The sequence below is a fragment of the Lactuca serriola genome, chromosome 1 (assembly GCF_051521515.1).
Source record: "Lactuca serriola cultivar US96UC23 chromosome 1, Lser_US96UC23_V15, whole genome shotgun sequence".
Taxonomy (NCBI): Eukaryota; Viridiplantae; Streptophyta; class Magnoliopsida; order Asterales; family Asteraceae; genus Lactuca; species Lactuca serriola.
The window spans coordinates 174,480,972-174,497,403 of record NC_136408.1 but is presented as its reverse complement, the minus strand read 5'-3'; positions in this window follow the sequence as shown (position 1 = coordinate 174,497,403).

The following is a 16,432-nucleotide window of genomic DNA, read 5'->3' as shown; positions in this document are numbered from 1 at the left end:
ACTCCTATTTATAGGTGTACAAAAGCATAACAAAATACTAAGGAATAGATATTAAGACTTCATTAAAATGCCTTAGTAAATATAACATTACATCCGAAGACTCAACTTACGAAGACTAAAGATCCTTCGTAACAAAACTAACACTTCGACTTATTACAACATTTATACCCTAACACACTTTTGTTTTTGGTTATTTGTGGGACCGAACCTCGAACTTTGGTCGCTTTTGCTCTCAGAATCGAACCTATGCTTTCGGTAGCTGGTGTTCTCTGAACCGAACCTTTTCCTTCGGTTGTCATATTTTTCAGAACCGAACTTGTCCTTTCAGTTGTTATGATCCTCAGAACCGAACCTCACCTTTCAGTTGTTATTACTTTCTTGCGGTCTAACAGCACTTTTCTCTGACTTCGAATTTCTGTCATGATAAGAGAAATGGGCGTTTTGAGATTGCCAAAACTATTTTCGTTCAGAGAGATTCTTCTTGTATCTCTGATTCCTTTGCTGTTTTTGATTCTTTACTTGCTTCGGTTGTCAATGGATATTGGCTTTTTGCTTTCGCTTCTTGTCAGCCGGTTCACTTTGAACTGATGATGTTTCGCTTAAAGGAGTGACTTCTTTTGCAGGAACTCCTTTTTCTTCAGGAACATCTTTTGTACCACTAGTACTTGGCATGTCAAAGTTATCAGGCTTGTTCAAAGGCTCTGGCATATATCTGCCTTTGGTTTTCCAGGACGTCCGTTCTGACAGACCAACGGTTTCGTCAGCATTGTCGATAGGGGCGAACCAGAAGAACTCATCACAACCATCAGCATTATCTTCGTTTACAATGGCTGTGAGTTCGACTGTCTGATGTTCACTTACTCCTGTGACCTTATACACCTGATTTGGAGTCCTCCTCACTTTTTGGTATACAACAGCCTTTTCTTCAAGGATCGGGGACTTTTGTTGGGACAGACGAGCAAACTCCACAAAATTTTCTAAAATAAGATTTTTGTGGTTTTTGGGTTCGCTCTTGACAAACTCAGAACAATCAACTTCATCCTCTACAGAAATTTCACTTATATCATCATCCTCATTAAGCTCAGATGCATTTTCAACATCAATTTTAGTTTCTGAGCTCAAGTTGGCATTCAATGAGTCAAACTTTTGTATGGTTTCAGTCCTTAGTTTCAATTTATCATTTTCATCCAAAAGGTTTTTCAGCATGTCCTTATGGTCCTTGGACTTTATGAAAGATTCGATTTTTTCTAGACCATACATATAAGTCGGATTTACATCCTCAGACGAAACTACACTTTCGCAATTATATGCTTCAGCGTCGATTTCATATTCCTTAAACTCAAGGAAGGGAAAAATCATGCGGTGAATTTTCTGTCCTATTTCACAGTTAAGATGAAGTTGAGTGATGTTAGAATAAAGACGCTTAGCAATCAAACAAAACACATTTCTTTGTTTCAAAAGTTTTAAATTGTCTCTTTGTAAATAAATGTTTTTGTCTTTGGATTTGATCAACTCCGACTCCTTCAGCTCTATCCACATCCTCCGTTCCTCACTCTTTGAAGACACCCTGCTTATTTGGTCAGTTAGCTTAGAATTGGTGACCCGTGTTTGAGTTAAACTGCTGTCTAGATATGAGATTCTTGAATTTACGATTTTTAATTCTTTTTCATATGAATTTTGTGGGACTTTGAATGAACAAAAATGGATTGTACCTTCTTGATTAATTCATCAAGCTCATTAAACTGCACGCTGAGAGGTTTTTCTATGAAGCACAAGTCCTCTCGCTCCTTCGTGTCTTCATTCCCACTGTCTGTGTTGTATCCCCTCATTTGAGATACATCCGACACCATCAGACACTTTCCACTGCTTCCTTCACCTTTCGCAACATAAGCCTTTCCATGAGATGGCTTTCTGACTTCATCATCCTCAGAATCGGTTGACCAGACCTCCACGCCACCGAACGTATCATCCGCTACCGAACCCTGCACAATTAAAGCATTCATAGAAGGGTTAGCAGTAGTTTTCTTTCTCTTGATCTCTTCCAGCTTTTTCATCAACACAACTTCTTCATCTTTTTCTTCATCCTTTTCTGCCATTTTCTTTAGGACACAGTCTTTGGCATAGTGGTTCTTTCCTCCACAGTAGTAGCAGTTCACACCAGAATCCCCTTCAGCTTTCGGCTCTTTCTTTGCTTCTTCTGCCTTCGGTTCCTCCCTCACCTTTTCAGAACTATAGCTTCCCTACCAATTCCGGTTCTTATTGGTAGGAAACCTTTTCTTAATAAACCTCTTTGGATTTGACACCATCATTTCATAGTCTTCAGAGGTAAGGTCATAGTCTTCTAAGTTGAGGTCTTCATCTTCCATCACACTTTTGCTTTTAGAATGAAGGGCCAAGGAACCCAAGCTTGAAACCACATTTTTCTCCTTCAAGACAATCTTTTCTTGGGATTTCAAAATCCCTACCAGCTTAGCCAATGAATAAGATTTGAATTGCTCATGAGCTTTAACAGTGGACACAACCGCTCTCCACTCAGATCTAAGACCATTCAAAAACGTAACTTTTTGTTCAATCAACTTCCTTTCAATATCGTGTTTAATCATCTTACTGAAAGATGATTGAAGCGATCGAACATATGAGTAACAGTTTCCTCGGGATTCTGCTTAAATTCGCCAAACTCAGATAAAAGTAAGGTCTGAATGGAATGCTCCAGATCTTCGTCTGTGGAATATAACTCTCGAAGCCTATCCCATATTTCTTTGGCAGTGCTGCATGAACTCACTAGCCTGAAAGTATCCGATTGAAGAGCGAATCTGATTAGTCTCAATGCTTTAATATTGCACTGAAACTTATCTTTTTCGTCTTGAGCAATATCTTTTACGTCCTTCAACAGATCATTATACTCTTTCTGAGTTTTAATGATTTTAGACGTTGCTGAATGAGCGAATGGTCCAGACACGATTGCTTCCCAAATAAGATATCCATTGTCTTTAGATCCAATGACATAATCTTCAAAGTGATGTGCCCAGACTTCGTAATCCTGGGTGTAAAGGATGGGAATCTTCGTCGTTGATCCAATGCTGTTTGAGATGTTTATGGGATTTGATTGTGACTCGTCCATGCTTGATCGTATAACCTGTTTGAAAGATCAGACTTGTAATATATAGAATTAAGGCAAAACAAATAAATGCTGAGTTATGTCAATTATGGGATGACGGCTCAATAAATATTAGTTAATGCGGAATAACCCTAATCGCAACCTTTTTCACAGAAAAGATGTGTATGAATTACACAGCCTCCTGCTCTGATAGCAATTGTTAAACTATAAACAAACTTAATGATCGATTAGATCTTCTTAACAGGTAATGCGATGAATGTAAATAACACAAGTATGGATCAATATGTGTCGAATGATTAGATCAAACAATCCTCAGCAGAGCTCGACTAAGAACTTCCGTTGTAGAGGATTTTAGGGTTACAAGAACGATAACAATAAACTTGCTGAATAAATCTCTGATCGTTCTATTCTATCGTTTTCTTCTAGGATGCATGCAAGCTCCTATATATACTAAACCCTACTAAACTCACGGATGGACAGGCCCATACTGGAGATACATAATGGACTAGCTAACGAGCCCAATAGACGCAACACAAAATACAAAACACGACCCAACAGGTTCACACAACACCAAATACACTTGGAATGACTTGAGAGAAATCCACAACTTATGAAATCGGCTAGCCCTTCTTTTACACACACTAGTGGCCGATTTTGGTGAATAATATGATGCTTATATAGTGTGTTTTAAATAGGGTAAACCCTAATTGTCATGGCCTTCCATTTCCTTGGATCCATGGTTCAAATACACCATGGAGCATCCATGGACCATCCTATGGGTTTTAGCCCAACTTGATTATCCATGGAGCATTAGCCCACTATACAAGTATGGATGATTTACACAATCAACCCATATATTTAATTAGTCTTCTTTTGATCACTTAATTAATCCTAGATTAATTCTTGATCAATACTCATTAAATAATCTTATTAATATATTAGAACTTATAATATATTAACCATCCTTAAGTGTTATTTCTCTCATTATAGTCTATCCAAGTGCATGATGCCATGCAACCCAAATGGACCATGCCGGGTCGGGTCAAGTCTTACCAATTATAGTTATGGACTTAGACATTAATCCAACAGTATTATGGTTTTTGACTAAGTGTTGTGAAAATGATAGTTGGGGACTCGTTGGAGCAGCTACTAGAGAATCCTTACTGTGGTATTCGACACTCAACTTTGCAAGGTGAGTTTCCTCCTGTATGAACCGGTCGAAGGCATCAATGTCGGCCCGTATATGTATGTTAATATATTCCGGGCTTAGGTCCGATGCAAGGAATAGCCTGATGTAGGTTTATATGTTTCTGGATTTCGGTCCGATGCTGGGAAAAGCCCGAGGAATGTTTATATGCTTGATGGCTTCTTGATTCTTGCATTTGCTTGTTTGTATGTTTCCGGAATTCGGTCCGATGTCGGGGTAAGCCCGTGGAATGCTTATATGTTTATGTTATTTGTTTCCGGATTTCAGTCCAATGTCGGGCGTGGCCCAAGGAATGTTTATATGTTTATGTATGTGATTATGTTATATGTGTTTTTGATATGTTATATGTATACCAGATTTCGGTCTGTTCGCTGGCGGGGCCCGATGTAGCGGGAAAGGTCCATGTTATGTTATTATGTTATTATGTTATTATGTGATTATGTGTATGGTATGTGGTAGTTTGGGGAGACTCACTAAGCTTCGTGCTTACAATTTTCAGTTTTGGTTTTAGGTACTTCTGGTAGCAAGGAGAAGAGCTCGGGATGATTGTAGTACACACACCATTTGTTTAGCCTGGCCTGGGATGTTTAGACTACGATGTATTTGACAGATGTTTATGATATTTTGAGATACACAACTTATGATTTTTATATGATGTTTGATAACTACGGTTTTCTTAATGATTTAAATTGAAAATTTTGGACTGTATTTTTGGGATGTTTCATGTTGGTATTAGAGCCTTGGTTTGATGGATTCAGGCACACTCTCAGGTGTGTCTGAACTCAAACTGAGGACTTGGTATAAATTTTTTAAAAAGAAAAATCATTTTTACAAAAAGGATTTCAAAAAGAGAAAAAGGGTGTGGTGAATGCAATCAGCCGAGCTCAAGTAAGTACTCCTAAATTACACATACTAGTTTATGTTACGATAGGCTTATCAGAACAACATGCTAGATTAGGGCTAAGTGTCACAACCCCAAATCGTAACGACGGAAACGTTCGGAGGCAGAGGACGTCATTTACAATATCACAACAATTGTATAATAGTATTCAAAGCAAACACAACCATTACATTGATAAAATATAGTTTTTACATTTGTTCTATACATTGTTTGTATGACATCAAAAGTGTATAGCAAAAGTATAAATACGTGACTCTATAAAGCTCCATCTTCTAAAAACCTGTGGGTGGACCTGTCTACCGGTTCCCTAAGAATACAAGTGGCTTTGAAAGTGTATCAACATTTAAGTTGGTGATTTCATAAGCATGTTTGTAGTTGAAAACTGACATTTGTTCCTTGTAAATGTAAGTATGTTTTCCCAGAAAATCCTATATTTTTTTTGTAATATTATTTACCCTGAGGTAGTATAATGTTGTTTTTAATTCACATAAAAACCATGAAAAGTATGTTTTCTCTGTGTTGGACTAGTATACTGTATTTGTACTTGTATAAAAACTTTGTAATTGTAAGTATCCACCAGTTATGTTGTAAAATATTGTGTTGTAGTTTCATTATTAATAAAACTATGTGAAGTGGTTTACTTATTCATACACTAATCGTATTGTACTATACCAAATTGTGAGTTATTATAACCATACTTTATGACCTAAGATGGCCTGAAATGAGTATGACATTTGTCACCCTAGGCCTGCCGGCCTAACTGTAGCTAACAGTTAAGGTGTGGGATTGCCAGTCCCGTATAGATCTAAACACAAATTCACGCTCTCCCTCCAGGAGACTGTAGTTATAATTTCAGGGCTTGGTTGGTACTTAGGTAAGTACTTTAAGTGTGTCTCTCAAATCTATACTGACGGTTACGTGTAGAATAATTGAAAGTCCTTTTTGTAATGAACGACTATATATAAGGGGTTTATAAACTATACCTAACATAGTTTATACGTTTGTTATTGTAGTAAAACTTGAACTTAGTAAAATAGTACTTATGATTTCATAAACTATACCCATTATAGTTTATATATTCGTTTGTGTTGTATCCCTGTATTTAGCAACAATGATGTAAGTGTTCCATAGACTACACATATTATAGTTTATAAGTGTGTTCCGTTTGTAGTGTAAATATTTCTGAAAATTCTCCTTTGCTCAGCATGTTACAAAGGTTTAAAGGTTTGTACTCCTACATATATATATATATATATATATATATATATATATATATATATATATATATATATATATATATAAAAGACAGTCAGACAAGTGAATTTTCCCTAAGTCCACAACCAAACAAGGAACAGGAGTTATGGCGAAAACACCAGTCCTAAGACTGTTGAATCTCATTTATATATGTATATGTATATAAAAATGTTTTGGCAAAAGCAATAGTTGAAACAGTCGAAATAATTTATAATAATCCAAAGCAGTCTAAAATAATTTGAAACGTTTGAATTCGTTTGGATGTTTACACAAAAATATAATTGTGTTGTACTTGTCTTCCCCCTAAAAACAATGGGAAAATAGTGAAAAAGTAGGGATATGAATTCACTTCGATTGCGTGATCCCGCTAGGATACGAAGTGATAGCGGTGATCCTCTAGCTAGCGTACTTGAAGATAGTCGTGTCCTAAAAGTATTATATCCGTCATCGTATTTAAATTAATAAGATATTAATTTAAATAATAGATTAAATAGTGAATTAAATAATAATTAAAGTGTTAGACAACACTTTAATTATGTAAGGAATAGTTACAAAATTATTTGGAGTGTTCTTGAGGTTTTCGGTATGCAAAAGAGGTTTTCGGTGGGATATGAATTTTTGGTGGTATTCTTGATGAAATTATGAAGGTTTGAAGATTGTTCTTGGTCTTTTAGGTTTAAATATGACAATCATGGGTAGAAAACTCTTGAAGACATGAGATGGTGTATGACTTTCGAGAGCAAAATGGTAGTGTTTACGGTTGGAAATTGAGAAATGAATCGAGTTTGCGACTTAACACCTATATATGCATGGGGTTTTCGGCCTTAATGGGCCTTAAGTTTTGTTTGATGTAGTGTGATTTGATGTTTAGTATTTAGCTTATACTAGTCTACTTCAACATGGTTTTCCACATATACTTGCATATAAGTTAAATGAACTTGCACTCTAGGCATCCAAAGTTCTTATTGTATCAATGTTAGGAGATGTATTAACTTGTACATGTTTGAAGTTTAAACTTTTATTTGCTTGAAACAACAGGTTGTTACACTAAGGATCTAGGAAGGATGGCATACGTGCCTATTATATGTGTATGAGCTTTATGAACTGCATGCTAGTACTAATTAGTCAGTGGTATGATGGCCTGGTTAGGATATTCTTGATTATGTTTACTCAATGCTCGAATGTTGCTTGCTTTGTGCTTTTAGGATTTCTAGTTATCTTTAATTAACTAGTAAACGGATATGTAAAGTTACATATTACGAGGACTAAATAATTTCAGAAGGCTAGGTTTAGCTGTATTTCACATCTCTTGTTTGAGTCCAACCGTTGTAGGGTAGGACTTCTCATTTGAATAATTATCTAGTCTTAGTGATATCTAATGGTATTCGCAAGCTAGTTAAAGGAGATAGTGGCGACTTCTTAGGCAGCTGATGGCGGAGAGTGGGTTAGTGATTACTCTAGGGCAAGCCTAGGATGAGATTAGAGTGAGAACATTAGTAGTAGAAGGGACTTGGTGAAGTCAAGGCATTTCTTGAGGAATGTACGAATAGATGTGGAAAGTAGTATGGGCCCGTAACGACTAAAAGCAAAGGATCCATACTCGAATTAAGGAAGGCTGAGATGAACCCAGGGAACTTGTCGTATGTGAGATCCCTCGAGTTTTGATGAGTATATTGATGTTTGTTATGATGTATTTTCAGTATGGTGACGCTACGCACTAGGCCAGTCAGCAGTTCAGGTGCCGATGAGGGATCAGGCTCGAGATCTGGAGCTGGGTAGCTCGACGAGCAGATGAGATAGTTCATTTCACCTGAGGTCACGCGTAGTATTTTAGACCAAACTTTTGTGATCTTCGTTATGGTCAAGTAGGGCATCTTGGAGATACTTGACGATAGGTTGGGTGCATTCTGCACCGAGATGGCGGCCATGCTAGGGCGTGCACGACAACTTTCAGGGAGTTTCAAGCTTGTGGAGCTCCAGACTATCATGGGGCTCGGGACCCCATTGCTAGTAACCGGTGGTTGGCTGATGTTGCCAATGCCTTCCATATGATCTGATGTCCCAAGGGGGAAAAGGTCCAACTTGCTTCCCATCTTCTATAGGACAGAGCACGTGACTGGTGAAAGGAGGTTGGACATGCCATTGGAGATGATGCAGCTTTAGATGCGATCACCTAGAGTGGCTTTTCAGCTAGGTTCAGGGCCGAGTTTGCACCTATGATTAAGGTGCAACAACTTGCTACAAAGTTCCAGGATCTCCAGCAGACAACTGAGACGGTGACTGAGATCACCGCCATGTTTAGGGAGAGGGCCATTCTCGTTTCGTAGTACGTGGCGGACGAGGAGATGAAAAAATGCCCGATACCATGAGATGCTGCAGAATGATATTCGACAGTTTGTGAGCCTATCCAGCTATAAGACGTTGGAAGATATGATTACGAGGGTGAGAGAGAGAGAGAGAGAGAGAGTTGGATTTGGAGATGGTGAAGAAGAGGAAACCATAGGGGGTTCAGTCAGGGAGTGTGGGCAAGAAGCCCAAGGTATCAAATCACTGACCTAGGAGCCTGCAGGGCCGCAACCAATGTGGCAAGTGCGGCAAGTTGCACGAGAGGGCATGTAGGTTGGGTAGTTCGGGCTGCTTCAACTGCAGCCGAACTAGTCATGTTAGCAGGGACTGTACAACTATTACCACCACTACCACAATAACAGATCTGATTTCCTTCCACTGCAATCAGAAGGGACACAAACGGTCCCAGTGCCTGAGTTTAGCAGCAGCAGTAAAGGTGGCGGCACCCACCCCTGCTACCTTGAGGATTACCGACGTTCGCCAAAGACGTGCGGAGGCGCTAGTGGCGAGGAGCAGAGCATTCCAGTTAGCAACAAAGGAGGCACGTGCAGCTCCCGATGTGGTGACGGGTATGTATCTTCTTATTATCTCTTTATTTATATTTATTTTTGCTTATGTTTATGTGTTTCCTTATATGATCATTCCTTGTAAACGGTATATCTGCTCTAGTATTATTTGATTTGGGGGCTACAAGATCTTTTGTGTCGCTCGCGCTCAACAAGAAGTTCGTGGGAGCTCCAGGGGAGTTGGACTGTCCAATAGATGTACATATAGCATATGACAGGACCGTTCTGGTTGCGAGGGTTCATCGGGATGTACACTGCAGTTGTTTGATGAGTAGTCTTTTTGTAGATTTAATCCCTATTTCGCTACGAGGGAATAAGGTTATAGTGGGCATGGACTGGTTGAGCCCCAATAGGACAGTGATCGACTGCGAGCAGCAGCTGGCGCGGTTTTGGACCCCAAGTAGGGAGGTTTAGTGATTCAGGACAAGAGGTTGTAGGGTTGACCAACTTTATGTTAAGCAGCAAAAGCGCAACGCTACCTTCAGCAGGGTTGTGCAAGTTATGTCGCCTATGTCATCGATACCTGGGATAAGGGTAAGGTGACAACGGATGATGTACCGATCGTATGTGAGTACCCAGACTATTGGATTAGATGTCTAAGCCCATAACTATTATTGGTATGTATTCGACCCGGCTTGACATGGTCGATTTGGGTTGCACTTCATCGGAACAATTGGATAGACAAAATGAGAAAATGATACTAGTGATTTATATTAATGTATTATAAGTTCTAATATATTAATATGAAATCATATTATTTAATTAGTATTGATCAAGAATTAATTTAGAATTAATCTAGTAATAAAAAAAGAACTAATTAAATATGGACTCTTATATATATGTGGTGGACCAAGTTGTGGTGGACCAAGTTCATTTAGGTTGGGCTAAGCTTTCATGGATAGTCCATGGAGTGTTTAACCCATGGATCCTATGGAAATGAAACGTCATGGGTATTAGGGTTTACATGAATGTAACCCTAATCCTCCACACTATATAAAGACGTCCTTGGTTCAAGAAATTGGCACTAGTGCATCGAAATGAGGGCAAGGCCAATTTCATAAGAGGAACCAAATTATCTTTATTCTCTAGTTATTCCAAGTTGGTTTTGGTGATTTGTGATTCCAGTTAGGGCTTCCACACTATTGGGGCTAGGCTCTTAAAGTTCAAGACTTCAAGACACATCAAATGGTATGTTATATGACTAGTTTCTTGTAGTATAGTTGCTTAATTGTATGCTAGTTAGGGTAATACCTTGGAAAGTTCATGTTTGAATGTATAATAGAGAAAACATAGATCCAATGTATTTAGGGTTGCATGTTCACCATAGGAGTGTTAGAATGCTCAAAAAGCATCAATGGTATCAGAGCCTAGGCTTGTTTTCAATTATACTTGATGCAAATTGCTGAAAAAGCTGAAAAAAATCGATTTTCTGGCTTTCTGGGCAATGGACTCACTGATTCCACTGGTGGACTCGCCGAGTCCATGAAGAAAATCATCCTACACATCGAGTAGGTTCATACACTCGACGAGTAGGAGCCCCAAACAATATATTTTCGAGTTTTTTGGCTGGAATTGGACTAGGAACATTACTCTAAGCTGTTTTTGAACCTATAAACCTATTTTTGATGTGGTAATGTTCATTCTAATCTAGTTGAAAAGATAATTGTCAATAGATTCATGTTTTGTATTAGTTTAATGATTAGGATAATTACATTAAAAAGTGTTTGATTTGAATTATCTTGTTCTTATGAGTTGATTTAGATTAACAGAAAAGTTATGTGATAATATGTTTTCAATCCAAACTAATCTAAAAGTTGGTCATAATATGTGTTTTTGTAACTTGTTCTAAAGTTATATGAAAAGTCACATTTATGATTATTAAAACTCATAAGATTTCCAAAAGTTATGAAAAACAGAGAGTCTCATTTTCAAATGTTTTAAAGTCTTCCATAACTTGTCCTCAAGTTATGGAACTTGAAGAGTTTTTTCATTAAAACTACTTTAAACACATAGTTATGGAATTGAAAAGTTTTGAATAATTCAAAATTTGCCCTCAAGTTTTGGAATTTGTAAAGTTTCCCTCATGAATACTTTAATTACAATTTAAGCCTTTAGAATTTTAAAAGTTAAAATTCAATCCTTATACTTTATAGTATTATAAGTTAATAATATATACATCTATAAGAGCAAGTCAGTCTTACTGTTACTAGGCCTCATTGACGAAGCCGGTCTATATGGGGGTATAAGGTTATTGCCTATAAAATGGCAGTTTAATGGGTGTCCACTCTCACCCACCGCTTCCTTGACTGGTGGAGGGTCGTTATCCGAATGGGTAGGACAAAGACTAGAATTCTCCCTTCATTAAAAGTATTAATAATAAATATAAAGTAACTAAACGTTTTATAAATTCCCAATCTCGGTTACTTTAGGAAAATATGAATTTGGTGCTAACCGATGAAATTACACTTTGCACTTTGCTTAAGTCGGTTAGTGGAGCGCGTGTGGTTAACCGGCACACTAGCTTGATTTAACAAGGTAGGCAAAGGGTAACTTAATGTTTATCATATTACCGATGGAGCGCTTGTGGTTAACCGACACATCGATTGAGGGGTAAATATTAAGGGTACCAAGTATATTTGCATGGTTATTCACACCTTGTTTTGTGATTCTCGGTATCCCAGTCACAAAACCTGAGAGGGCACAATCGAGATTGAAACATGCCATTGAAAAGTTCAATGAATCTCAAAAGATCTAGGAGTTTCAAATCCAATTAAAACCTAATAAATTATTTCGTTTTTCATGGTGGAAATTGGTGAATCGTCATTCTCCTACCTTCAAATATTATATAGCTTGGATTACGGTATCCCTCTTCCAAGTTATAAAATATTGTGTTGGGTCGTAGCCTTAATATTTCATATTGGGTGTTATATTAAGGACATTAAATCAACTATCTATAATATCTCCTAAAAGATGTCTGGTTCAGACATCTATGATCTTCCCAAAAGCTCTTGGATCAAGTTTTCCTAATGAAGATGATGTCCCGGAAATCATTCTTCACTCGCTCTATGTCCTCCAATGATGCTCCCTAACCCACATGTTCAAGGTCACTCAAGCCCTATTGGCAAGCAAGGTCTATGTGTGCTCACATCTTGGATATGAATTCACATATCGACAAGCCGGGAGAGTTGGGTGTCAAATTCTTGAGGAAGTTGGATGTTGACTAATCACTTCCTAAGTCACATAGTGAATTCTTTATGGACTACTATGTAAAAGACTATGACATGACCCTTAATGATCTTGTCTATTTGCCTGGTGCTGCTGAATCAGCAATGATTTGGAGCACTGGTAGAGAAAATTTGATTAAAAAGATCAACTTCCCAGCCTTCCATGGACATTGATAATGGTAGCATTCAATATCCAGAAAATCTTTCTCTTCCCAATGGAAAGGAATCGGCTATCGTCAAATCGGTTGACCAAATGGTAAAGAGAAAGCCTAAGTATGAGATAGTACTGTGTACCATTCTCAAAGGGTCCATATGTTTCTATTGCCAAAGTAAGGGGCATTGGTTGTGAAGCTGCCCTGACTACCTGAAAGATCTGAGAGAAGGTAGAGTTAAAATTTTTGACTTTGCTTCCATTAAGTTTGATATCTAACTCAATTAAGTTCCTATTTGAAGATTTTTAATACATTTAATGTAGGACAAGATCAAGCAAATGGAAGGGAACGTAAAGAAAGAATATGTTGAATCTGATCGCGAAGATGGATTTCAATTGCATGATTTGAAGATCGGATTCTTGAGATACTACTTAGAGAGTTATGATAGTTTGTTAGGAAATATGTAATAACATAGTTTCCATTTAAAGTTGCATTGTAAGGAAAGTTTTTCCGCAATTGATACATATATAAATTTTTTTTTTATTTTATATGCCCTTGCAATGCCACTTATGGAAAATTGATGTTTGTATATTTCTAGCAATAATGGAAATATGAATTTGATTCTTTCATTTGTGGTAGTGTCTAAATTTACCAAATAAGGAAAGATTCTCATGACCCAAGTTTTCAGGTTGATAGAAACTTGGAATCATACAACTTGTATAATATGATGAATGAGAATATTCACCTTTGGAAAATTAAGACTAATTCCTTGTTCACATTTATATGTGATTCAAGTTAAGGACTAAGGGATCGAGTACACATTCTTGTGCACTGGTCAAGTACACCACAAAAAATCAATAAGACTATTCGTAATGATTTACTAAAGTTTAGTTAATATGGTTATACTTACCAGTTTAAGTATAATTTCGAAACATTGGAAAAGTTTCGATGTATGGCAGAAAGAATGAGAATAATCAAACTAGGCAGGAGGATAAAAGTTTCTCAAGTCTGAAAAGATGGGAGAGTACTTTAGTATCATGTTTTCTGATCATATCAATGATTAAGCAACCGTATCGCAATTGGTTCTCTAAGGACATCTTAGTGCATTCCTATGGCCAAGAAGAGGAATCAAGAATTGCTGAAATGGTTAAATCAAGAAGGTGAGTCATACTTAGTTCCAAAACAATTCTTAGAGTCATACTCCAAGATTGTAACTTGAGTGACACATCTTAAAGAAAGGTTTATAACACTTGTCAAATGTAAGAGTAATAGTGTCCTACTCCCGTACATTTGAAATTGGTAAGTTGTGATGTTTTGGATAAAACAAAGACCAAATAAGGCCAATTGTGTGAAGTGTTTGTCTTGATAAATAATCCGCACTATCTCTTGAATATTTTGCAAGAGAGTCTTATATGTCAAGAGGATAGTGGGGGTCTCAAAGATCTTGAAAAAGCTTCAAGATCTAATCAAGTGTAAAAACTTGTAGTTTATCAGTAACACACGACGTGAGGTTTATAACCTATCGTGTTGACATATTTCTATTTGTGTGCCCATTCCAGTGAATGTTGGCTTTGCATATGAGTTCTAAGAGTTCTCAATTGGTTGCATAACAATTTGGAAGCAATGGCAGGCCCTTATGCTGCTAGGTGGCAAAAATTAAGAGTACACAAGTTCAATCCATATGAGTTTGGTTTTGTTATTAGCCGTGTCTTGTGATTATGTTTTTGACAAATTCACATGGATAGGAACACATACACCATAAAATCTAAGTGTCATAAGGTTTCTCTTCGATTCATGAAAATGATGGTGAGGAAACACTTTTGCTAAGTAGATTTTAGGTAGATAGCAATTGTGATATTTGCATTCTCAAAGTCATTAGTGGAGCATGTGTGGTTAACTGACACACTAACATGGACTTGTGAGGAATGGAAAAGGTCTAAACAATTGAGGCTATGATTACGACATCCCTTTTCATAGTTCTGAAATTGTTTAGACACACATGTGTGCTATCTAAGGAAAGGTGTATGATTTTGATAAAGTTTTATCAAACCATTTCGTATCAGAAGTGTGAACTTTGGTAAGAAAGTCAATAAGGTATTGATTTCTAGAAGTCCAACTGACTTCTGAGTACATGTCAAAGCTAGTGGGAGCATAAGTGTTATGCTAATAATCATCATGTTAGTGGGAGCATGATAATTATGATAAGTGTTGCAAGTTAGCAATGTTAATTATAGAAAACTAAAGTTTCAATTGGGAAAAAAGTTGTTTTGCTATAGTTAAGGGAGAGGAAATTATACTTCATTTCAATTCTAAAAGCTTAAATTCAGGTTTTAATCATCTTTAGTCAAGGATATATGTATGAATTTTATGTTGGAATGGCTCAACATAAGGAAATTCTATATATGGGTCCATTATTTGCATTCTAAAATTTGATTATGATTACGTCATCCCTTTTCATAATCTGAATTATGAGAACATGGCAAATAGAAACAAAAATATTATAGCAAAAGATTGGTCTAGTATCATGTCTTTATGTGAGACATCATGAATCGTGTCTCATATGCTTCGGATATAGGGTCAATTGCATGTGCTATAATATTCATCTGTTCTAAATTTTTCCAAATGCCTAGAGCATTAAGAGGGAAAAAGTACTAGAACTGGATATGACTAATTTGATTAAGCAGTTGTCGAGGACAATCTAAGGTTTATCAAAGATTGGTTGCTCAGAGACTATTGGAAGTATAGTGTTAATTTTGGAAAGACCATATTGACATATTCTGAAAAGAGGTAACTCTTGGTCAAAAGTAATAGTCAAAATGAGAATATGGAAATATTCCCATAGGTGGAAGTTATTTATTAAATCTGTGTAAGATTAGGAAACTTAATGCATGAAGGATGTTCAAAGCAATGTACTTTGAATTTGAGACTTCGTTTCCATGGAATGATCTCCATTAGAATACTTTGTAATGTTTGTTGACAAGTCTTTGTGACTTTGTGTATAATCATTACAAGAGGATCAATGCTTATAAGTTTAGAATCTAACAGATTTAGGTAAATTTCAGGATTTCGAATTCTTGCATTTGCGGTAAGGAATTGGGATTGTGAATTGAGAATCATTGGAATTATGGTCAATTGATCTATTTCATAGAGTAAAGATCATAGACTAACTTAGTGTGCATACTTGGTGTATGGCATAGCTAATGTTTGGAAAAACATAGTGTGCATACTTGGTGTATGGGATGACTAGTGTTTAGAAAAACATAGTGTACATGCTTGGAGCATGGGACAACTATTGTTTTTAATTCAAGTATAAAGTTGATAGTTTGAAAAAATATGCAATGAATGATGGGTAATCAATATGGTGATAAATAATAGGTGTTTTGTTTATATTCATAAGTTCTGAGACCATATTTGATTCGATTATTCTTGTGTTTCACTTTACATGTTTTGACTTCCTGAATGACTAAGTTATTCAAACCATCCATAGTCAGTCATATGTTGGAAGTAGATATGAATCAAGACTGTCATGAAGTTGGATTGTAGATGTCCAAGGTATGGCACATAGCAAGAGTTGCTACAACATTCATGAGTGCTCATAAGTTATGAGTATTGGATTAAACCTACACTCATTTGACTCACTTCATGGATTTTATCACGAGTGATC